The following is a 24,041-nucleotide window of genomic DNA, read 5'->3' on the forward strand; positions in this document are numbered from 1 at the left end:
CCTATGAGTTAAATAACTATGACCAACAGTATCACCCTTATCCCTAGATTTTTTGCTAGCTAGCCACACAGAAAAAGTGTGCTACTCCGTGGTATAGAACACGCCTCACTGTTGTCCTACCTGAGGGAGAGGAAGCTGAAGTGTTCATGCCCCCTCCCCATTCTTCATTGGCTGAGGGCTGCCCCCGGGGGTGGGGGGGTGCTAACGCCTCAGACCATCTGGCTGATTCTCTGGGCAGACCAAGAACACTCCTGTGTCCCAACGAAACCGTCCTGTGGGGAGTTGCATGTGTGCCCGCAAGAAGAAACTGTAGACGTGGACGGGAACAACTGAGGGCCCAAGAGATGAGAGCAGGACAACAATAGCATCTGTTACGATTCCTAGCGCACACAGCCATCAATTCCAATCCCCACGGGTAACCGCGTTCACAGTGTGGTGAGGATTTTTCCAGATGTTTTTCTACGTACACAGAATATGTTATAGACATTTGGGTGCTCTAGTTTATTTGGTGGTTGATGCCAGGACACACGTGAAAGAGTGGGGAGAGAAGGAAGGAGAAAACTCTAATAACGCTGATGTTACCATCCTGATCACTACTGCGGGCAACCGGAGGCCCTCTGAAGGCCTTACAATTTTCCCCTTGTTGTTGGCTGAAAGTTAGGGTGTTTAACGTCTACTTACTTCGGAGCTGCCCTCCAAGAGGGCTGAATCAACTTCCCTGGCTTTGGGAGAAAGCTCTAAGGCAAAAGAGCTAGAGCAAGAAAGCAAGCTCTTGAGGTCTGATATTGACAACACACAGGGAAACTGTCCAACATAGCTGCACATGAAATCAGGTGGAGGTCATGGCATTGTGACTAGAGAACCAACAGTGTTGACTACAAGCCGAAATCACGCTCGCATAATTACGTGGGTGACTCTGATATACCTAGCTGGATAGAAAACAGTCAGCTGCAGGAGCAGTGAGTCATAAGATACTCTGAAATAGCAACTTATCCTTTTATCTGCCTGTGAGTAGAAATGCCCTTCAATGACCTTAGCTGACCTGAATAGACACACAGCACTATTAACTTCTTGGTTCAGTTGTCTTTCAGCCACTAGGTTTTAAATGCCATCACGCCTTCCTCACCCAGGACTCAAAACATCATGTCCATTTATGGTCTTAATGTGAAAGGAAGTGATCGCCGTATTATTCATCCTTCTGTCAAACAAGAAAACGTGCATCTTTGTCATAAATGACTCTTAATCAGGTATGTATGTGACCCCATTTTAAAACGACAGAGATAAACGGAGGCGTATTCAACTTGAGCGATTTTGCCTTCCCTGAAGATAAATTTCAGGGGGATTTTGCATCCACGTCCTATTGCCTTCTTGGGTCCTAAACCTTTAGAGAGGCCTTGGGCTACAGCATACTCTTTGCTTAACACCGTGACTTGGGCTTAGCGGTCATTCAACAACCACTGCTGACCAGAGATCGAGTCTTTCATTGGTACTTTCTAGTATCCAACTGTGACCTGAGCAAGCACCATCCCGTACTTTGTGAGTTTTCTATTCCTGCTGATTCTAGGCAACTAAGAAACGCAAGGTGCTGAAAATGAAATTCTGCCATGCAAAGTGGCTGCTGTTGCAGAAAACAGCGTTGCAAAAATGCTGAAAACTTCATTCGCTTCGCTTGATTTGTGATGTGTGGCACTCAGAAGGCAGAACATGTTTATATTGATTTTGCCCATCTATCTGTCAGTACACATTAGAGCGAAGGCTACGTACGTGGAATGGCAGACCATTAGACCCTCCATCCAGTTCACACACCTGGAACCTCACACGACAGCCCAGGACAAGAACAGAAGGGCGAGGAACTCAGCAGAGGCTGGATCCAGGAGGGTCTTAAATGAGCCAGGGATCAGACAAGAGCCCAGTGAGACCAGCACCGTGGAGATCTGATGATGGAGAATCATGCTGGAGATAAGCAAGGCAGAACATCAAAGACTATTCGGCAGTTTGTCTTGCCTGCTGAGAGGAGCCCATCCCTACTGTGGAAATTGGGGAGAACCAGCCGTTAACTACAGCCCTTTGCAGATAGAGGACTGTTGAGGTTCATTTGGAGGGGAGAAGGAGCTTGGAGAAGGGAGTGGTGGATGTCAAGGGAGTTGTTATAATGAAGACAAGCTTAAATAAAGCCTTTTCAATAAGATATTTGAATGGGTATTGAAGGTGGAAAACTTACTTTAAAGCAGTCATACCAATGAAGTCTAAGGCTGTGACAAAAATGAAAATGATCTAACACTTCAGCTCCAAGGGATATCTGAAAGCGATTTTTAGCCCAGCCACCTTTAGCTTCCCCAGATTCATAGAAGCAAATGCAGGTTTTTGGTTTCCTGGGGAGAAATCCTAGAAAAGTGCCCCACTTTTTTGTGGCAAGGAAGAGGAGGAATTGTACTACTCCACTAGTCAACCTCAACCATATGCTAAATAGAAAAGCCATCTCTAGATGGATTGATGAGCAAGTCACAGGTGAGTGTGGTATTAGGTGAAGGTTTTCTGACAGAAAAACACTTCTGGAGGTTGGAGCAGGCTGAGAATTGCATCGTGTGGGCAGCCTTGAGGGAATGAACTTTTATTCTCCACCTCCACTACGAAAGCCTGGGGTTGTTTTTAGCATAGACAAGATTTAAACTACAATTAAGAGGCATTTGTAACACTCATTTACACTGGAATCCTTGTGGAATTGACAAGTCGTCTCCCTGACGTCATCAAGGTTGTCATGGGAACAAAGAAACCGGTAGCTTTAGAGCATCTAACTCTCTTCACATAGTCTTCATAAAGACAACAAAAGATATAAAAATCTGAGAGTAGAGAAATCATTGGGGTGGGGAGAGGGTGGCGCAAATTCAGACACCTCAGGAAGAATGAGGGTCTGTGTAGGGAAGAGACTCGGGGGAAAAAGAGGGTAATAACACTTGCAAGCAAGAAATCAATACTTGGCACACAAAAATATTAAAAGATCATATTATTACACCTGACCTCTTTGATACAAACCGAAAGAATATCTGTTACCTTTCAACCCGATAATTAAAAACAAGGAAAAAGGTGATGTCGAATTACAGCAGAAACAAAGAAACAATTAGGAGGGGAATTGTCTTGTGGTCTCAATTAGCGGCAAGGTGACCTAAGATAGGTCCAGAGAAGAAACACATAATGACTCTTTTTAAAATAAGCCAAGCATATTATTTTAAATGAACCATTGGAAATAAGAAAAAAATGGACAGCGTAAGCGAAAATTGAATTGCATGATGGGGTTCCAGGACAAATTACCATTTGTTTATTTTCCAGTCTCTTTTACAGGAAGGTCAGAGAACTCAATACTGTATCAAAATGCAATTTGTATGCCTGTGAGCCTAGTTTTGCTGCTTATGTTATAATCTGCTTGGAAGAGACAGATCAGCATGGCTATGGGCTTGAGAACAATCAATCTTTGTCTCACAAAAATCCCTAGCCTTCCTGACAATGCTCTGACCACTCTCGGTGCCTTTGCCTGCACACAAAAAAGTACTAGTTAAGGAAAATACCAATTCCCTGGAAGAATGAAACTGACCAAAAGCTGTTTTCTTTGCCATCAATTCTGGAGATCGTATGTTCAAGTTTACAGCTCTGTCTGTGTTGGGGTGTATGGGAGAGAAGGAAAAAGAAGGGGAGAAGGAAGTCAGATTCTATTTTCTTCTCATTTAAGAATATGGTTAGTGGGCAGATTGACATTTTAATAGTTAGTTTCAACTGGTTGCTTTTTGGGATTAAACAAGTGCCTTTAACTGCCACCTGAGTTTTAAATCAGAGAGGATGCGGGTTCTAGTTTATTTTCAACCCTGCTTCTTTATTTCTAGGTAACAGAAAGGTGAATTGTAGCTAGCTGTTAAAATGTATAGAAAAATCAAATCAATACAACTCATTATCAAAGTGAAGAAAGGGATCGTATATGTAAGCGGGAGACACTTATAACGGAAATATTTTTCAATTCAAGGGTATATGAAAGTGTCAATCAAAAAACACTCCATGGAAAGCATAACTAAGAAAGAAGTCAGAAAACGTGTTTGTTGCTGGGGAGGGTCTCCGGCTTTCTGAGTTTTCTATTGTCAAAATAATTCCTTGTAGTAAAGCCACCTTCAACCTTAGTGAATTAAAACTGCAATCATTTTTTTTTTCACTTACACATCTGTGATGGAGGCTGTTCTTGGCTGGGTAGCCCTGCTTTAATCTGAGACTCCAGCCTGGATTATTCCCTTGCTGGAGGGGCACACGTGTGATCTGTGTGTGCCCATGTGGTCGAACCCAGCTGAAGAAACAGAAGCCACCCAGGACAACAGCGTAGGTGCCAGGAGACGAGCTCATTTATAGGTGCGAGGTTCATGTTTCTGTTTGCATCAAGATTCTATCATATCATTGGCTAAAGCAAGTCACATGGCCAAGCTAACTTCTGCGGGGCCACAAAATACACTCATTCCACTCTGAGGCCAAAGCAAGTCCCATAGACCATGTTTCAGGAAAATAGATTTTTCCCATAAGTACGAACGGAAACAAGTAAATATTTTTTTAACAATAAACTGCTACAGTTCTAACTAGCTGTATGATTTGTGGCCTAGCATGCAATCTCTCTTGTCTAAAAATTCTTCAATAGAAAAAGTGAAAAAGATAGAGATGTAATATGATATCATGGGAAAACATGAACTTTAGAGCTGTAGAGACACTGTTAAATCTCAGGTTTGTCAAGGACTAACCATGGCTCTTGAGCGAATCACTAAATCTGATTCTCAGAGTCTTCCTTGCATTTCCCTCCAGGGGAAATATGGTTGTTATCTATTGTAGCAAACAATCCCAAAACTCAGTGACTTAATAGCGTAAACGTTTATTTTTCATCTTTGACATGATCTAGTGCAGTTTGGACAGCTTTCCTCTAAGCCAGAGGTTAACAAATCCTTTTTTTTTTTTTTAAGATTTTATTTATTTATTTGAGAGAAAGAGGGAGCACAAGCAGGGCGTAGGGACAGAGGGAGAGGGAAGAGCAGACTCCCTGCTGAGCAGGGAGACCTACGCAGGGCTGCATCCCGGGACCCTGAGATCATGACCTGAGCTGAAGGCAGACGCTTAACAGACGGCGCCACGTGCCACTCAAGCGCCCCCGGGGATTCCACAGGATTAACAAATTCTAATCCATAGGCCAAATCTAGCCAGCCTCTGTTCTTACAAATGAAGTTTTATTGGCACACAGCCATACCCATTTATTTATGTATTCCCTATGGCTACAATAAAAGAGTTGAGTTTTTGCAACAGAGACACTATGGCCCACAACAAAAATATTTATTATCAGGCTCTTTACAGAAAAAGTTTGCAGGGGAGCCTGGATGGCTCAGTCAGTTAAACATGCAACTCTTGATTTCAGCTCAGATCATCTCAACGTTGTGAGATCAAGCCCTGTGGCTCCACACTGGGCGTGGAGCCTGCTTAAGATTCTCTCTCTCCCTCTCCCTCTCCCTCTCCCTCTACCTCTGCCCCCCCCACTCACTGCCCAATGCTTGTGCTCTCTCGCTCTGTCTCTCAAATAAATAGATAAAATCTTTTTAAAAAAAGAGAGTCAGATGCTTAACTGAGTGAGCCATCCAGGCACCCCTGAAATGTAGTTTTTAAAATAAAGTTTAGACTTCAAACTGTGTAAATGAATCACATACACAAAAAATAAATTTATATGAAAAAGTAAGCAAAGATTAAAACTGAGCACAGATATCAACAGATAAACCTAATTTCATAAAAAATTGGCAATAATCATAAAGAAAAGAGCTGTTTCAAGTGATTTTCTTACATACATATCAATAAATCCTTACATGTTTACAAAGCACAGACAGACAGATCTATTTGTTAAATACTTAAGACAAATAGAACAGCAAAAAGATCTCAAACTTAACTCAGTCGTTAAAATATTGGGAATACTGCTATTGCAATTTTGCTATTGTATATTGTAGAATAAGCAAGGAAATAGTTAATCTTTTTAGAGACCAAAATTTTAAGTGTTAGAGAAAAGAAAAACAAATCAAAATCAAGTAAGAAGAAACCCTATAGTATTAAATTTGAATTGGAAATATATTTTAAACAATTTAGTTCATATTAATATATGCTAGCTCTGTCCCTCAAAGGTATTTCTAATAGATATCCCAGCGGTACTGAAGATAGCTAGCACTCAGATTCATTTCCCACTAGAAGGAATCTACATGGGGGGGGGGGGGGGTGCGCCTCGGTGGCTCAGTGGGTTAAGTGTCTGCCTTTGGCTCAGGTCATGATTCTGGGATCCTGGGATCAAGCCCCAAGTCAGGCTCCTTGTTCAGCAGGGAGCCTACTTCTCCCTCTGCCTGCCACTCCCCCTGCTTGTACTCTCTCTCTCCGTGTCAAATAAATAAAATCTTTAAAAAAAGAAGAAGGATTAGGGGAAGGCACATCTGTTGCAGGGAAAACAAAAGGGAGCCTGAATGATTTCACACTAGAAAGCAGAGAGGCTCAAAGAATAATGGGAACATGCCAAAAGGACACAGGAGGCAGCAGGAAAGGGCCCACGTTAGCCAAACTGGGGACAATGGGAGCACGAAAAGAACAGGGATTCCTAACTGATAATAAAACACGGAAAAACTGTAAATACATGAATCCACAGTGATACAATAATTTTTTAGACTGCTCTTTTTGAAGCACCTGTAGTTCATTCCCAGCTAATAAGGGAAACTCTTTTTATCAATGAAAACTAATAAAATGATAGGACTAGAAAAATCGTCATTCTGCAACATCTGACAAAATATTTGACTCCCCAAATATCACAGCTCAGTGACCATATGTGTAGTTGGGCAAGAGGAGACGTGAGCATTCTGGGTGAGCTTAGAGGAGAACCCCAGGGTCTCGAGGAAGAAGTTCAGGGTCAAGTGCTATTAAAGGAGGGGCTGGCAAGAGGAGGCAGGTCATCAGGGCTCCAGTCAAGGAGCTGGCATTCTAGGGATCGAATTCTGAGAAGGAAACAGAGGTGAAGTCAGGAATGGGACAGCGGCAGCCTGGGCCTATGAACTGGGTTAGTGAGCCTCACCCAGGCATCCCCACCATCACAAACTAGGAGAACTATAGAGCCTGCTAATGGGGACATTAGGGCCCATGAGGACTCATAATGAATCAGGATTCCCACGAGCAGGATATTCTAGGAGGACCTGGTCAGGCTCCCTATTATAATCCTAAAATGCCCTGCATACTCATCACATACTTAATGTGTGTCCCTCCTTTGGCAGAAAAAAAAAGACAAATGCAGCATTTTGCTATCAAAATTTAACCCGGGGCCCAGCAGGATTAGCATCACCTAGGAGCTTATTAAAAATACACATCTCAGGCTCCTCCCCAGACCCACTGCATCAGACTCTTCATGTGAACAATACCCTGAGGTGACTGATTCTTAGGCACACAGTAGGGAGACAAAATTTGCCACCCCAAAACATGACTCTTTGGCGTATGGATTGTTTTTAGCCTGCTTATTTTTCAGAAACAGAAGGCTCAGGAAGGCCCTTTGTCCTAGAAGAATTTAGATGGAGGACCTGTTCCAGGAAGAGAACAATGACCATAGATAACTAGAGTATCCTATGAACTAGGTGTGGTAGACAGGGAGAAATCTAGCAGAATCTGTTACTGTTCCTCTATGTCCCATTACTTATGGCGGCCAAGCAAATGGCGGTTTACCAGATACTCTTTTTCACCTTCCTATGAAATGTCCTCCTTCGTATTGAAGCCCCAGAGCTCTATCCCCTCCCTTCTCCTTCGCTCGGGATGACATCTAAGCCTCAATTGCCTGACTGCCTGTGGGCCTCATATTCTTATGGAGCCGCTGTACATACATGACTACATTTTTCTCCTGCTAATCTGTCTCATGTCAATTTAATTCTTACAGCAGCCAAAAGAACCCTGAAGGGTAGAGGAAAATTCTCCTCGCCATTAACAATGAAGAGCGAGAAGCCCTGGTATGGCATGCACTTGGAGCGAGGGGATGTCACAGAGCCACGGACGATGATTCCTGGCACTTCTCTGTATCCAGCGTCAAGTGTACACCCCACCCTCCCCCCATTCGCCCCCCAAATCCGTATCAATGGCTTGGCAACAGATGCCTCCCACTTGTGAGGATGTGAGAGGAGTCAGGATAGAGCTTGCAGAGGGATGGGAGGAGGACAATGTGTCAAGGGAAGCGCAAATGCCTTGATGACAGCTAAGGAAAGGGGCTGGCATATACGGCAGGAAAAGGGACAGATGCTTCCATTAAAGCTTCCATTTTCAACCTGGCTTCTCATTCGCCAAAGCCCCAAGCTAAAGGACTGGCTCTGACAGCCAGCCTTGTAAGACTTGAGGAGATGCTGCCACGACAACCTTCAACAGGTTTTATAAACCCTCTGTGCACCACAGTTTCTTCGCCTGTGAAATGGGGATAATAATAGTACCTACCTCACAGGGCCCTGGGGAAGATTCAGTGAGTCAAGATACTGCCCAGCATCACTCATCTGATCAGTAACCTCCAGCTGTGGTTTGAAGGCAGCCCCACCGGCTCCAGAATCCGACAATGGTTCTCAACCACCGCACTGTGTAGCCACGCTGAAAAAAGAGAAGAGAAGTTAGAGAAGAACTGGGAAGCACTCCCTCCCTTCAGTCACTGCGTTGAAAACAGTCATTTCCAAATCTTCTCTCCTTACGATAACCCTTAAGTCTTAGGAGAGCCCACGGGTTTTTTGGTCTATTGTGAAAAGCTTGACCTGTATTTCTCACTTCACCCCATCATTGTGACTACCCTCTCAGCACAGTGGGGACTTGGCTCAGCTAACTCTCAGTTCATCAGAGTATCTGAGCCTCGGGTACAGGGGACCTTTTGTTAGTAGCCACATCAGGTGACTTGGAGAGATGTTTCATCAGAGGTCAACCATCACGTGGATCCACAGGGCATTATGCTGAGTGAAATAAGTCAGACAGAGAAAGACAAATACCACACGATCTCACTCATAGTGGAATCTAAAAAAAGCACATGAATAAACAAAAGACAGAAACAGACCCATAAACACAGAGAAGAAACTGGTGCTTGCCAGAGGGGAGGGGGGTGGAGGGATGGGCAAAACAGGGGGAAGGGGAGTGGGAGGTACAGGCTTCTGGTTTAGGAATAAGTCAGTCACAGGAATAAAAGGCACAGCGTAAGGAATAGAGTCAATGGTATCCTAACAGCGTTGCATGGTGACAGATGGCAGCCACGCTTGTGGAGAACACAGCATAACGTATAGACTTCGAGTCGCTATGTTTTACACCTGAAACTAATGTAACACTGTGTCAACTATACGTCCGTAAAAATAAATAATTAAAAAAAAAAAAAAAAACGTTAACCATCATTTCATTCAGTGACAACACAAGGAAAGTCTCTGGGCTTAGTTTTCTGAACTAAAGTCAACGACCCTCATTTAACTGTGACATTTATGCCTGTTGCTGCAAACCATCATCGAAGCAACACAAGGCCAGGAGGAGGGAAAAAGAAAAAAATCAATCCATAGTATGTGGAGTAAGGACAATTCTGAGACAAAAACAGGAAGAACAGCCGTGCACTGTGGTAAACACACCAAAAGCTTCAAAATCAAACAGACCTGGGTGACAGAGCTGTGTGCCCCGGTGAAGTAACTTCATCCCTCTGAGCTTCTATTTCTCCATCTCTGAAGTGGGGATAATGCCATCCACTTCACAGACAGGTTGTGAGAGCTCCAGGAGGCAGGCTACGGAAAGCATTTGTCCCGAGACTACACACAGGAGGCCCTCGCTCAATGGTAGCTTGTACCTTTTCAACCATGGAAACCAGTAACATCACACACTTAAGGAGTACCCGTGTGTAAGTAATCCGTGCAGTTCTGTACGCCCAGCACCACGGTGTGGAGACCGCCCATAGAGCCAGTGCCTTCGTTAAGTGAAAAATACACTTACTAAAAGGGGTATTTAGGCGCCTGGGGGACTCAGTCAGTTGAGAGTCTGCCTTCGGCTCAGGTCTTGATCCCAGGGTCCTAAGATCGAGCCCCGCGTTGGGCTCCTTGCTCAGCAGGGAGCCTGCTTCTCCCTTTCTCTCTGCCTGCTGCTGCCCCTGCTTGTACTCTTGCTCTCTCTGTCAAATAAATAAATAAAATATTTTAAAAAATAGGGGGAAAAAGTAATATTTAAAAATACACATTGCTTGTGCTCGCTGCTCCTGATTTGCGGAACAAGTGAAAGGGAAAATGAAGTCGCCACCTGAAGAGCGTCTAGTCAGCTAAGACAGAACAGTTACAAACCTCAGAGAAAAATTACCTGTGTGCATAACCAAACACAAAAGAAAGCCCTTCGCAAATAGGCTTGAGGTCAAGGATGGAAAGGTTAACGTCAGCGTGAATTGCAAGCTTTACATTATAGACAGGCACACTCCCATTCTTTTGTGATTTCAGACAATACTGATGACTAAAACTCAGAATAAGGTCTAGAATGTGGTAAACACCATGGAAATGTTATATATATATATACACACACACACTTAATATATGTATTATGTATATATTAGAGACAGAAAGAGAGAGTGAGCAAGCATGAGCCGGGCAGAGGATGAGGAAGAGAGGGACAATCTTAAGTAGGCTCCATGCACAGCGCAGAGCCCAAAGTGGGGCTTAAACTCACGACCCTGAGAACATGACCTGAGCTGAAATCAAGGGTCGAACGCTTAACTGACTGAGCAGGCGCCCGTGGAAGTGCTTTATATTTATTAACTTGGTACTAGAACCACCATGAGGACCGTGATTTTATTATCTCCATCTTATAGATAAAGATCCTGAGGCACAGAGACGTGCAGTAATTTACCCAGGGCCACACAGCTACGAAGAGGTAAAGCTGGGATTCAACACAATACAGTCCTCTCCAGAGTCCAGGTCTTGGCCTAACACCACACCATATTAGACATTGCATCCACTTCCCTATCTGCTTGGATACATAAATGAAAATAAAGGCAAAACTAAGAAAGATGAAGATTGAGAGTTTGGGGTTTTTTCCCCTGTAAAATATAATGCAATATAATCAACATGGGAATAGTGCTGGGAAGACAGTAGTTCAAAATTAACTCCATTGAGTATGTATTTTCTTGCTGTCAGGGTTGCTGTCCCGTTTTCACGTGGCCAATGAGAACTCAGAGCTTGGACAGATGTTCTCTTCCGTACTGCCCCTCAGGCCTGGAATAGAAGCTTGCAGGCTCGTCAAGGCTGCCGCAAAGTGGAGCCAATCAATTAGAGCAGCCAGAAATAGTATATATTCCTGAGTACACCAGTGGCCTTTAACCCACAGAGCACGACCACTCCAGAGGATAGAAAACCAAACCTTGCAGCAAAACCTCAACTTTCACCCTGATTTCCCGCCCTGGGCAGGCCCAGAGAAGTCATTTTCGGCTTAGCCTTGCTTAGAGTCATCTGCGTCACAAAACTATTACCCACCGTGCGCCTTCCTACTTAACTCAATGTGTTCTGAGCCTGATAACCAAGACTGCTGGGGAGCCGGCTCAGGACTGGAGTTAATACAGAGACTCAATTGCATTTCACCCCAGAGCGGGCTGCTTACAGGTCAGTGCCGAGATAATCAGCCAAGAAGCTTATGCCCCAGACATCCCAGCTGCCGCCGCCGGTTGTGTTATAAACTGGGAAAATTCAAAAACATTTATTGACAAATGAAAGTGACAAGTGAAATGCTGGGAGAACCGCCTCCTTATTTTCTTCATCGAGATTGGACACGGCAAGTGACATTTCCCCAGGCACGGTTTTGTTTTTCCTTCCAAATCCTCCTCCCCAATATTTCATGTTAAATCTCAGGCTTGGAGACTGAGAAACAATAAGAACGTCAGCAACAGCTTTCCCAGCTCGAGACAGCTATGGCTTGATATGCGACAAAATACCGGCGACAGAATGGCCTCATTGATTCAGAGGAAGTCATGCCTGTATACATTTTTGAGGTCTTAAATTTACTTATCTCTCGCTAAACCAAGATGTATTTTTGTAGAAGTATTATGTAAAAAGTTTTGTTCCAGGTACTGTGTTTTACACGGAACGTATCTCTATCAAATATATGCCAGATAGGTTCTAAACTAGGGATTCGACTCAGTAAGACCCGATCCTCACATCACCGGATTTGACTGTCAGCTACGTATGTCACGCTCTGACCTTCAGCGCACCTAGGATCACTGATTATGCACAAAAGTGCTGTTGCTCTTCTGGGGGCGGATCCCTCAAAGCCCAGGAAGAGAGATGTCAAAGTGTCCTTTGTCCAATGGAAGGAGAAAAAAAGGATGAAATGCTTTTCATTCTAACAGGAGGCCTTTGGCATCAGAAAAAGGAGGTTAGATATTGTATGGTCACTAAAGATTTTTAGGAAAAGAGGTGGTTTGATTTCTTAGGGAAGTGTTTCTGAAAATTTAATCTGGAAAACAGGCAGCATTGGTAAGAGATAAATATTGGAAGCAGGAAGAGAAGTTAAAAAAAAAAAAAAAAAGGTATGGACATGGAATGAATAAGCCATGGGGATGAAAGGTCCAGCATAGGGAATACTGTCAATGATACTATAATAGCACTGTATGGTGACAGATGGTAGCCACACTTCCTGTGAGCACAGCATAAGGTATGGACTTGTCAAATCACTCTGCTGTACACCTGAAACGAATGTAACATTGTGTGTCAACTATACTTCAATAAAAAAATTAAAAATCGGGGCGCCTGGGTGGCGCAGTCGTTAAGCGTCTGCCTTCGGCTCAGGGCATGATCCCGGCGTTCTGGGATCGAGTCCCACATCGGGCTCCTCCACTGGGAGCCTGCTTCTTCCTCTCCCACTCCCCTGCTGTGTTCCCTCTCTCGCTGGCTGTCTCTCTGTCACATAAATAAATAAAATCTTTAAAAAAAAAAATTAAAAATCTACTATGGAATTTAGGCAGGGAATGGTCATTCAATTCTGGCCAAAGTAGAATAATAGGAACTATATTTACCCCCCAACCTGAAACAATTAAGATAGCAAACAAAATATATACTCTAAGGGTTTTCAGACATCGGGTATCGGGCATAGGACAATGATTCCTATACAAGGGTAAACAGATGAGGGAAGCCTTATGATTGCCCTGGCTTACTGTCAAGACGGAGTTTCCAGGCCACCACACAGACAGAGGGAACTCAGGAAGAACCCAACAGTGTCCCTGAGTTAAGAAGATGGTACGGGGGGTCCGGAGAGGCCACAATGGCTTAAGTTTACAGCACCAGGCAACAGAGGAGACACCATAGAGATGGAGCTCCACAGAGCTGTTGAAGTCCTAATGCCTAGTACTTGAGAATGTAGCCTTATTTGAAAATAGGATCACTGCAGATATAATTAGTTAAGATGAGGACATGCTGGCAGCACCTAGGTGGCTCAGTTGTTTAAGCATCTGCCCTCGGCTCTGGTCATGATCCCAGGGTCCTGGGACAGAGCTCCGCATCAGATTCCCCACTCAGCAGGGAGTCTGCTTGTCCCTCTGCCCCTCCCCCCCACTCACGCTAGTTCACTCTCTCTCAAATAAAGTCTTAAAAAAAAAAAAGATGAGGTCATGCTGGAGTAGGGTACACCCCTAATCCAATACAACTGGTGTCCTTGTAGAAGACACATAGAAAGAATGCCATATGAACATGAAGACAGAGATGCTTCCACCAACAAGGAATGTCACAGATTGCCATTAAACCTTCAGGAGCTAGGGGAGAGGCAGAGAATAGGTTATTCCTCATAGCACTCAAAAGGAACCAATCCAGCTGACGCCTTGATCTCAGATATCCAGTCTCCAGAGCCATGAGACAATACATTTCCATTGCGTAATGTATTTTGTGATACTTTATTATGGCCGCCCTAGCAAACTAACACAATGGGCATAAAATAATATGTCTTAATGTTAAATATTGTATTAGTCAGGTGTCCCTAGAGAAGAGAGAGGTTTTTTTTAATAACAAATTGGTTGACACAATTATGGAGACAGAGACGGAGAAGTCAAAAGATCGGCGATTAGCAAGCTGGAGACCCAAGAAGAGCCAATGTCACAGCTCAAGTCCAAAGGCAGAAAATACAGCAGCTCAAGTCATCAGGCAGGAGGAGGTTCCTCTTACTCAGCCTTTATGTTCTGTTCAGGTCTTTGATTGCATGAGGCCAACCCCCATTGAAGAGGACAATCTGCTTTCCTTGGTCTACCAATTCAAAGGTTAATCTCATGTAGAAACACTTCAACAAACATACACAGAATAATGTTTGGCCAAATGTCTGGGCACTCTGTGGCTTAGTCAAGGTGACAAATAAAATTAACCACAAAGGGTGTTCATTTTAGTATCAACAAAACTGTGCAATTCTGGTATGTTTAGTGTTTTGTTTTGTTTTTTTGCTTCTTTTGTGAATTGCTTGCTCCTATCCTCGGCCCCATTTTTCTGTTGGAGGATGTACTTAAAAGCTCTGTGCTTGTTGAAAAAAATAAATAAAAATAAAAGCTCGGTGCTCGCTTAATTAAAAGGCCATAGAACAATTAATAAGCATGTTGAGAGCAGATACAAGCACCCATAATTCAAAAATATTTTTATTTTCAAATGTTCCCTTGCAGCTATTTTTCATTCTGAAAGCTTATTGTTGCATGATAGCAGACATAATATATAATTTTGTATTATGGTGTCTTGATTTATTTGACATCAAATCTTAAAATATCATTTGATATCCTATCCTAAACTCAAAGTGGAGAGGAGGCAGTTTGAAAAGAAGGCATTTGTTGAATAGAACTAAAGGTGAAAAGGAAGCTTATAGTTTTACTGTAATTCTTTCCCCCTCCTTACTTCCTACATAACAGCTTTTGTCTCTTTTACTACTTTGCTATACATTCTAGAAATGGCCCCGCAGAGTCCATGATTAAATAACTTTCTGTCAACTTTGACCAGGTGAGGCAGGTTCTCTTCTCAGATCTAACCTGGCAAAGCCTGCTCACTACGAATTGGTGCTACAAACTCTAATTTGAATGGAATGAGGCCTAGAGTAGAAGGTTCTGCAAAACAGGGGTTTTTGTTTGTTTTGTTTTTTAAAGTCACATCCAATCAGGTCCGAAAGTCACATACACAGCAAAGGACCTTTCAGATATGCTGAGCCAAGCATGTCTGAAAGGCTGTGTTTCTCCAACGGGTTCAGGTTACTTCCAGGTTACTTCCCGTGTACCCGAAGCAGTTATTTCTTGAAAGACACAGCTGGAGACCAGCTTGAGGCAATTTTTCTCCAGCAAAGCAGCCTAGGGCATTGGAAAAAAACTGCACTTAGAATTAGGAAGCCCAGACAACTATGGAAAGAGAGTGACTTCGTTCAATTTACACCTGGAATGAACGCTGAGACAAAGATTCTAATCTGTTTCCTTGTGTGTTCAAAGGAATTATTGGCTTGAATACTCTATTTAAGGTAACCTCTGTTCTACAATTCTAAATCTGTGGGTTGGCAGACTGAGTTCAAATCATGGCTTTGCCTCTTATTAGCTATATAATTTTGTTAAAATATTTATCTGTGGTTTTTACGGATAAAGAACCACCTCACTGATCAGTTATAATGCATGGAAACTATGAAGTTCAGTGCCTGACATAGAGTAACCAATTAATAGCTGCAACAAATCATAAAAAAATAATCCCCTTTTCACTAATATACAGCAACCTTTTCCATTTTACAGAATGATAAAAAATTTTTTAATCTAGGTTTCTAAAGAACAGTCATTGAATTTGCTAACCTGACCCATGAGAAATCTGAATGTGAGACCTGGTCAAATCACCCAGCTAGTTAGTTGTAGAACCAGAATTGGAAGCCTGGCGCCCTGGCCCTCAGCTCTTCCTGCTATATATAGCCCCCTCCAGGTCTACTTCCGGTCTGCCTTATTCCCAGACTAGAAACTCCCAGCAGTCTGGGTGTCCTGGTATCAATGCCTCTACTTTCCCTCTACCTTCTAAAGGTTCTACCACGGAGAGGATAAAGCCCCCTTGGGTCTTACTCCTGATCATGCCAATTCCTACAAAGGTAGGGCTTGCCCAACCTGAACTCAACTCTCTTACTTATCTAGGGCATTCAGTCAACTAACGAGAGCAGCTCCATGCTCTAGTTCTTTCTTTTCCCATCACCTGTGCCCTAGCACAGCTCTTGGATAATCCAGGGATCTTGGTCTCAGGATTGCTCTTTCCCATTTTGATTTCAAATAACTTATTTTCCCAAAGGCAGTAGCCAGTGCCCTATGGAAGAAAAAAGAACACCTCTCTCTCTCTCTCTCTCTCTCTCTCTCTGACTGATTAATGCATTTCCCCACCTCCTTATTGGTGAAATCTAATCAGAGGACTTTTCCAACTACTTGCTTCTCCATTTAGTTCCCAACATGGAATTTATTTAGGTATAGATATTCCCTGGGATATTCCGGGTGTACAAGAGGAGAGAGAACAATTATTAAGGTTCAGAGGAGATCACAGCTCCTCCTCTCCAGCTGTCATAAAGAGAGAAACTGAGGCCAAGAGGGGTTCAATGATAGCTTCTTTGATTCAAGAACTATGTGGCGGAGTTTACTGGATCAGATACGAGGAGAATTGGTAAACGAGCCTTAGAAGTTTGGGGTTTCAAAACCATCTCAATATTTTTCATTTTTTTCTTTTCTGGATGTAAGGGAGAGAGGACAGGCTGGCAGTGCAAATGGAAAATGGAAAGGTACGGTGGGAACCGTGGAAGAGATGAACAGGGATTGTTTTTCCCTATCTTCCTCAGAGTTTTCACTGTACTGTGGGAGGGGGAAACAAAGGCAGCACATCCCAAAGAAGAAGGGTCTGGATCACGGGTTTTAGAAGGGACCGCAAGCTGTATTTGCTGAGCTTTCTGGGGAAACTAGAACACATGTGCCTGAATTAGTGTCAGCCTGCAGGGGCACGCAGGTGCCTCAGCTGGGTGAGGGTCTGACCCTTGGTCTTGGCTCAGGTCATGACCTCAAGGTCCTGGGATCGAGCCCCGAGTCAGGCTCCATGCTCAGCAGGGAATCTGCTTGAGTATTCTCTCTCTCTCTCTCTCTCTCCCATTCTCTCTCTCACTGTCCCCCCACTCTCTCTAAAATAAATAAATAAATCTTTTTTTAAAAGCATGAGCTTACATAGCCAAGTTCATCGTCAGGGAGTCTGAGGATGCCTTGTTTATGACCACTGAAATTCATGTCAATGAACAGAATGAGAATTGAGAGCATAACCTATACAGGCTCCAGAAAAAGTCACATCTATGTATACACATACATATATACACATATATAGTTGCCAACACCTTTTCATTCCTGGTTATTATATTTGTGTGTTTTCACTATTAGAGGTGGCAGAATTTAAGCACTCATTCTAGGGCATGGAATTAAGTATTCTGTATGACATATTCATGAGGAGAAACACCAGAAGAAGACAGCTCATATTTCATTAAACTAGTCACATGGGAGACTTGCAACGGGGAACCACTCAGAAATGTTCTAACCCGTGATGGGACTATGGACATGGCAGGACTGAAGCCCAGGTTCAAATCCATAGATGGTTCAAGACACAAAATTCATTTCATTCCCTTTTTACCTAGCTATTCTTCTGTGTTCATGTTATAGAACTTTGTTTTGTTGAATACCACCTATGTAAAGGTTGAAAAATAAAACTTCTAAGCTAAGTACATTTAATCAAGATCGTCTAGAAGCATACAAGAGGAGGTAAAGATAATAGACTGAACAAATTCAGTTCAGTAACTTAAAGGCATAAAACCACTAGCATTTGGTAAACAGGAGAGCACACAACGGTAACAACATTTTAGAAACTGGAAAACTGACAGGCAGCAAGGGTAAAGGATTTTAGGAGACATGAACACTTGATCTTAAACCAGCAGCAAGGAAACAACTCCAAGTACATCAACTCACACAACAAAATCCTCAACGGCAGTATTAGGTACCTCTAGAAGTGAGGAGAGGTGGAGAAAAGAAAGGTCTGAAATAACAAAGATGAGCTGAAAATCTATTTAGGCAGCAGTTAGGTCCCCAGATCCTCTCCTTCACTCCTTAAAACTTCTTCCACTCACCCCAGATCGTTACTGAAGATTTATTCTCTAGAAAGAGCAAAAGTAGAGGCTTTGTGCCTGGTATCCTCCAGTTCAGTCAAGATACAAACAGACTGAGTATATCAATACTGGATGGTGAGCTCTTCCCAGACCTCTGCCCTACTCTGCTCCCAGAAATACTGGTCATTATGCCTTTACCCTCAAGGAAAGCTACTGAAAAAGCCTTTGCTCAGGAATACAACCAGTGAAAGAGGTAAACCTAATCAAATTTCCCCCAAGAAATGGCCCAGCAGCCAGATAACCCTACAGTGAGTGATATTCACAGCTGACAACTCCCAGTGGTGCTACAAGCTTCCAATCAGCTTCTCAGTGTCCCTCTTATAAATGGAAATGGACAGCCAAGGATCACCAGATACGCAGGTAAAAAGCAATGAGAGGACACAGATCCTCTGTCTGACATTTCTTTTCTTCTCCCTGAACAATCCTCTATCGACACCTCACTGAGCTGAGAAGATACAGCAATCACGAAAAAAAGAACAGGACAAAGAGAAACAGCAGATTCTTGAAAATAAAAAATGTTAGTACATGTATATGTTACATGATCAGTATATGCACAAATGCATATACTCAATCATCTCAAATACATACCAGGTTTCCCTCTATCTTGTCCTTGTGGAAAAGGACATACCCAGTGATGGCTGGAAGACTTGGTTCTTTAAACACTTCAGGAACTAAGATTGTGTACACAAAATCCCAAAACGTAACCCATGTACATGAGATTACAGTCCACTAACATAAATTCCTTATACAAATTACTATAACTTACGCCCTTTACTGAATAGCTACTATAAATTAGTAGGTAAGCTGGGTGCCTTTTCCACATTCTTTCATTTAATCCTCACAGCCCTGCAAGGCAGTGTTACTAGAGACAAGAAGTAACTGGCTGGCACTCAAGATGGTAAATGAGGGAGATGTGCGATATGCCCAAATCTCCCCAAGTTCAATCCCATTCAAGTGCAACATGGGTAGGATGAAATCCGTTGCATGGCTGGCCTCATTGCCAGTAGATTTAGGGTCTCTGCATGGGCACAGCCTGGCTGGTCTGTCCTTGCCATGTTCTCTTATTCATTCTCTTCCTCCATGTTGAATCGTCCATGCATAAACCATTCTTCTGAGCACTCAAGACTAAGATAATACACTCCTTGGCTAAGATAACGCTATCATTTTATATGCACAGAGGCTCACGCAAACACACATAATATTTGCATTTCTCTCCCATAGCTTATTATTGCTCTTCGCCCCCAGGAATATTTTTCTCCAACTACGTCTGGGCACATAGGGCTAACAAACTCTTGTCAGGATTTTAAAACCTGATGTTCAGAGCACATCTTTCCTGCCGAGCTGGCCATTCTGGTAAGTAATTGTTGTTGTTTTTTTTTAATTGCCGAAAGTCAGTCTCGGAACTTGCCCTCCCGTCAGCCAAGTAGCAGACACAGAACATTCAGGTTAGAACATCTGTTCTGCCAAATTAAAGGCTACTGTAAACTGGTGGTTTATTCAAATGAAGCCTTAAGAATGGGATAGGGTTCTCAGCAGCACAAGTCTTGTTTATATGGGATATAGCAGGGAAATATCACATCTTAACCTCCTGCAGGCTATTAGCCTACTGGCCTTCCTGCCTCTTGACCACCTCCCGAGTGCCAAAGGACCCTGCTTAATGAAGGAGTGGCAACCTATGACCCACAGATTTACAAGGCCCCAAACTAAATTTTCTCAGTGCACCGAGTTAATGAGGCTTTGAGAATTGAGTCACATTGAACCATCACCCAGATATCTTCAGAGGTCAGACAGTACTAGCCATGGTATCTGGGCACTTGCTGGCTTTGGTTACAGAGGGTGGTTTCCTTCTCATTCTGAGATTTACTGTGGTTTTAGACCTTCATTCACAGAACCCCTAACTTCAGGATCTCCTGGTATTTTTCTAAGATTAAAGAAAGAGGGTGGTGTGGGGAATGCCCTACTAAACAAACACATCAAAGTCTGATTTTAACCCATTCTTTTGGCACAGAATTTTGGAGAATTTCTCCAAGATTAGTTCATGGATCACTTACAACAGGACTACCCAAGAAGCTTGGATCTTAAGCTCTTTTTTTGGGACACCTAACCTAAGACAAAGGTTTTGATACAGGTAGTTTATTTGGGGAGTGAACACAGGGAGAAGGAGTAAGGAATTGAAGAAACGAAAGGGAAAGAGGACAAAAGAATACAAGAATGCAAAAAGCAAGTTGGCCACTGCCACTGGTGATTGGTGGTTGATTTTGGCAAGATCCCTAAAGACCATAGTGCAAAGGGATTCAGACCTATTCACCTGAGGATGAGAGAAGGAAGCTTGTATTCATTGGACTTCATCTTCCATTGGTCAAGTGTTGCCCATGCAGTATTAATTCCCCCATACTTCGGAATCATTCACATGTCACTGCTGAGTGAGCTGCACCAGGCACTCCATGAGATCATACTGGAGAAACCTGAGCAAGAAGGAAGAGCTACTGTCTATGGGGGAGGGTGGAAGTGTATCCAGGTGCCCCAGTATGAAATGAACCAAAATCTGCTTAAAACCGGGTGGCATCAGGATACTGGAGTCCAAGATGGAGCCAAAATTAATAAGCAGCAGCTCAAGAAGTTGCCAATAAAATATGTAAAAAATGCCACTTCCTAGGGGTGCCTGGGTAGCATCTGACTCTTGGATTCACGTCGGGTCATGATCTCGGAGTCATGGGATCAGCCCCACGATGGGATCAGTGATTAGCATGGAGTCTGCCTGGCATTCTCTCTCCCTATCTCTCGACCCCTCCCACTCGTGCTTGCCCCCTCTCTCTCTCTAAAATAAATAAATCAATCTTTTTTTTATTATGTTAGTCACCATACAGTACTTCATTAGTTTTTGATGTAGTGTTCCATGATTCATTGTTTTCATATAACACCCAGTGCTCCATGCAATACATGCCCTCCTCAATACCCATCACCAGCCTATCCCATTCCCCCACCCCTCTCCCCTCTGAAACCCTCAGTTTGTTTCCCAGAGTCCATAGTCTCTCATGGTTTGTCTCTCCCTATGTTTTCCCCTGCTTTGTTTTTCCCTTCCTTCTCCTAATGTCCTCCCTGCTACTCCTTATGTTCCACAAATAAGTGAAACCATAAAATAATTGTCTATCTCTCCTTGACTTATTTCACTTAGCATAACCTCCTCCAGTTCCACCCATGTTGATGCAAATGTTGGGTAATCATGCTTTCTGATGACTGAGTAATATTCCATTGTATACAAAGAATCAAGTCAAAAAATGGGCAGAAGATATGAACAGACACTCTTCCAATGAAGACATACAAATGGCTAACAGACACATGAAAAAATGTTCAAAATCATTAGCCATCAGGGAAATTCAAATCAAAACCACACTGAGATACCATCTTACACCAGTTAGAATGGCAAAAATTAACAAGGCAGGAAACAACAAATGTTGGAGAGGATGTGGAGAAAGGGGAAACCTCTTACACTGTTGGTGGGAATACATCAATCTTTTTAAAAAATGCGACTTCCTAGTAACCCATCCACTGTCATGGGTTGAATTGTCTCCCTCAAAATTTGAATGTTGAAGTTCTAACTCCCAGTACACCTCAGAATGTGACCTTATTCAGAACTAGGATCATCTCAGAAGTGTTTAGTTATATAATTCTTCACTTAGAACACAGAAGGCCCCAAATCCAATTTGACTGGTAAACTCAGAAAAAGGAGAAACTTGCAGGGCGCCTGCGTGGCTCAGTCGGTTAAACGTTGCCTTCAGCTCAGGTTATGATCCTGAGGTGCTGGGATCAAGTCCCACATCGTGCTCCCTGCTCAGCAGGAAACCTGCTCCCCCTGCTTATGCTCTCTCTCTGTGTCAAATAAATAAATAAATAAATAAATAAATAAATAAATAAATCGTTAAAAACAAGGGGGTGGGATGTGGACACAGACACTCTCCCAGGGAGAACACCGTGTATATAGACTCTAGTTCACCTGCCACAAACCAAGGAAGTACCAGAGGTTATGAGAGAGAGATCTGGAACAGATCCTTCACCAGTACCCTCAGCAGGAGCATGGCCCTGCCAATACATCGATCTCAGATTTCTAGCCCCTAGAACAGTGAGACAATAAATTTCTATGCTCTTTTGGACCACTGTCTGAAGAGGTATCATCTATACTTCTGCGTTTCTAACAAGGTCTAGAAGAAATTCTACACATGCTACAAATTTACAAAACCTAATCTAGAGTGAAGTATTGGAGTACCTGTGCCCATGCACCCCGGGGAAAGTCAATCCAAAGGGCATGCTTTCATCCACACGCTCCTCTGAAAATCTAAGGCAACACATTGGATGCTGAGCCATATCAGATGCACGGAATTCTCTTTTCAAATGTCAAGTCAAGTAGGAAGTTTAGGCCAGGGTTGTTACTCAAAACCAGAAGCAAGAAAAACAATGAAGGAACAGAGCACAACTGTAACCCCCACACGCCCAAAACCTAAGAGCAGAGTAGATAAATCAAGGCACACAGCACCCCTGTACTTTCTCAGCCTCTATCAAAACATGTGAGCATACATACAGATATTATGTATGTATATGTAACCAGTTACACCTTGTGAAATAAATAAGAAAACGGAGTGCTGCTTGGAAAAGATAGCACATTAACCTGTTATTTCAAAATAGAATGGAAGTGTTCAGTATGTGTAAATGCTAAGAAAATGCAGAGCAGAGCGCCTGGGTGGCTCGGTCGGTGAAGCGTCTGCCTTCAGCTCAGTTCGTGATCCCAGGGTTCTGGGATGGGGTCCCGCATCAGGCTCCCTGCTCAGCGGGGAGTCTGCTTCTCCCTCTGCCTCTGCTGCTTCCCCCTGCTCGTGCTCTCTCTCTCTCTCTCCTCCTCTATCTCAAATAAATAAATAAACCCTTAAGAAGAAAAGAAAATGCAGAGCAAATGGATGAAGTGGGAAACCCCAAAATGGGAGGGGGGGGGATTGAAACCATCAAGAACTTCCTCTTCTTTTTTTTTTTTTAAATGATTTTTTATTATATTATGTTAGTCACCATACAGTACATCCCCGGTTTCCGATGTAAGGCTCGATGATTCATTAGTTCTATATAACACCCAGTGCACCATGCAATACGTGCCCTCCTTACTACCCATCACCGGTCTATCCCTTTCCCCCACCCCCCTCCCCTCTGAGGTCCTCAGTTTGTTTCTCATAGTCCATAGTCTCTCATGTTTCATTCCCCCTTCTGATTACCCCCCTTTCTTTATCCCTTTCTTCCCCTACCGATCATCCTAGTTCTTATGTTCCATAGATGAGAGAAATCATATGATAGTTGTCTTTCTCTGCGTGACTTATTTCACTTAGCATTATCTCCTCCAGTGCCGTCCATGTTGTAGCAAATGTTGAGAACTCGAAGAACTGCCTCTTCTACCTTTGTAAATGAGTAAAACCACTTGAGGGCAGGAAGCAGTTCTATCCCCCTCGGTGAGTGTTCGTTGAATGCAGAACAATCTGAGATGCAGTTCCTGTCCTTGTAGGACCTAGACTCTCGTTCCAGATTAACAGTCCCTCCACCATTTCTCAACCACTCCGCAGACGGGCTGGTCTGTGCCCCCATCTCTTGGACACTGTGCTTCAAACGGAGATAGGACAGGGCTCTGAACTCTGGCTTGGGTTCATTCCACCTGCTAGCTACTTCTTCCAACAGCCTATCTTTGTCATATGCCCAGACTGCTCCAGTCCTGATACCTATCTGAGTGAACAAAATGTGCATCACTGCAGGGGGATTTTCTTTTGACCTCTGATATAAAAAGGTACTCAATATTCTCATGAATTTTT

At 43.2% G+C, this 24,041-nt stretch overlaps 1 long non-coding RNA gene across 2 annotated transcripts in view; it reads right to left on the bottom strand.

The window, feature by feature from the left end:
- Positions 1-24,041, bottom strand: part of LOC123001826 (uncharacterized) — a 186,753-nt gene that overhangs the window by 55,763 nt on the left and 106,949 nt on the right. Inside the window, exon 4 of one of the 2 annotated variants that reach the window (XR_008958904.1) lies at positions 8,497-8,643. This is a non-coding gene — a long non-coding RNA (uncharacterized LOC123001826). Of the gene's footprint in view, positions 1-4,965; positions 8,644-24,041 lie in introns of those variants that run through there. The other variant, XR_008958903.1, reaches the window with a different exon arrangement.

This window comes from Ursus arctos, chromosome X (assembly GCF_023065955.2).
Source record: "Ursus arctos isolate Adak ecotype North America chromosome X, UrsArc2.0, whole genome shotgun sequence".
Taxonomy (NCBI): domain Eukaryota; kingdom Metazoa; phylum Chordata; class Mammalia; order Carnivora; family Ursidae; genus Ursus; species Ursus arctos.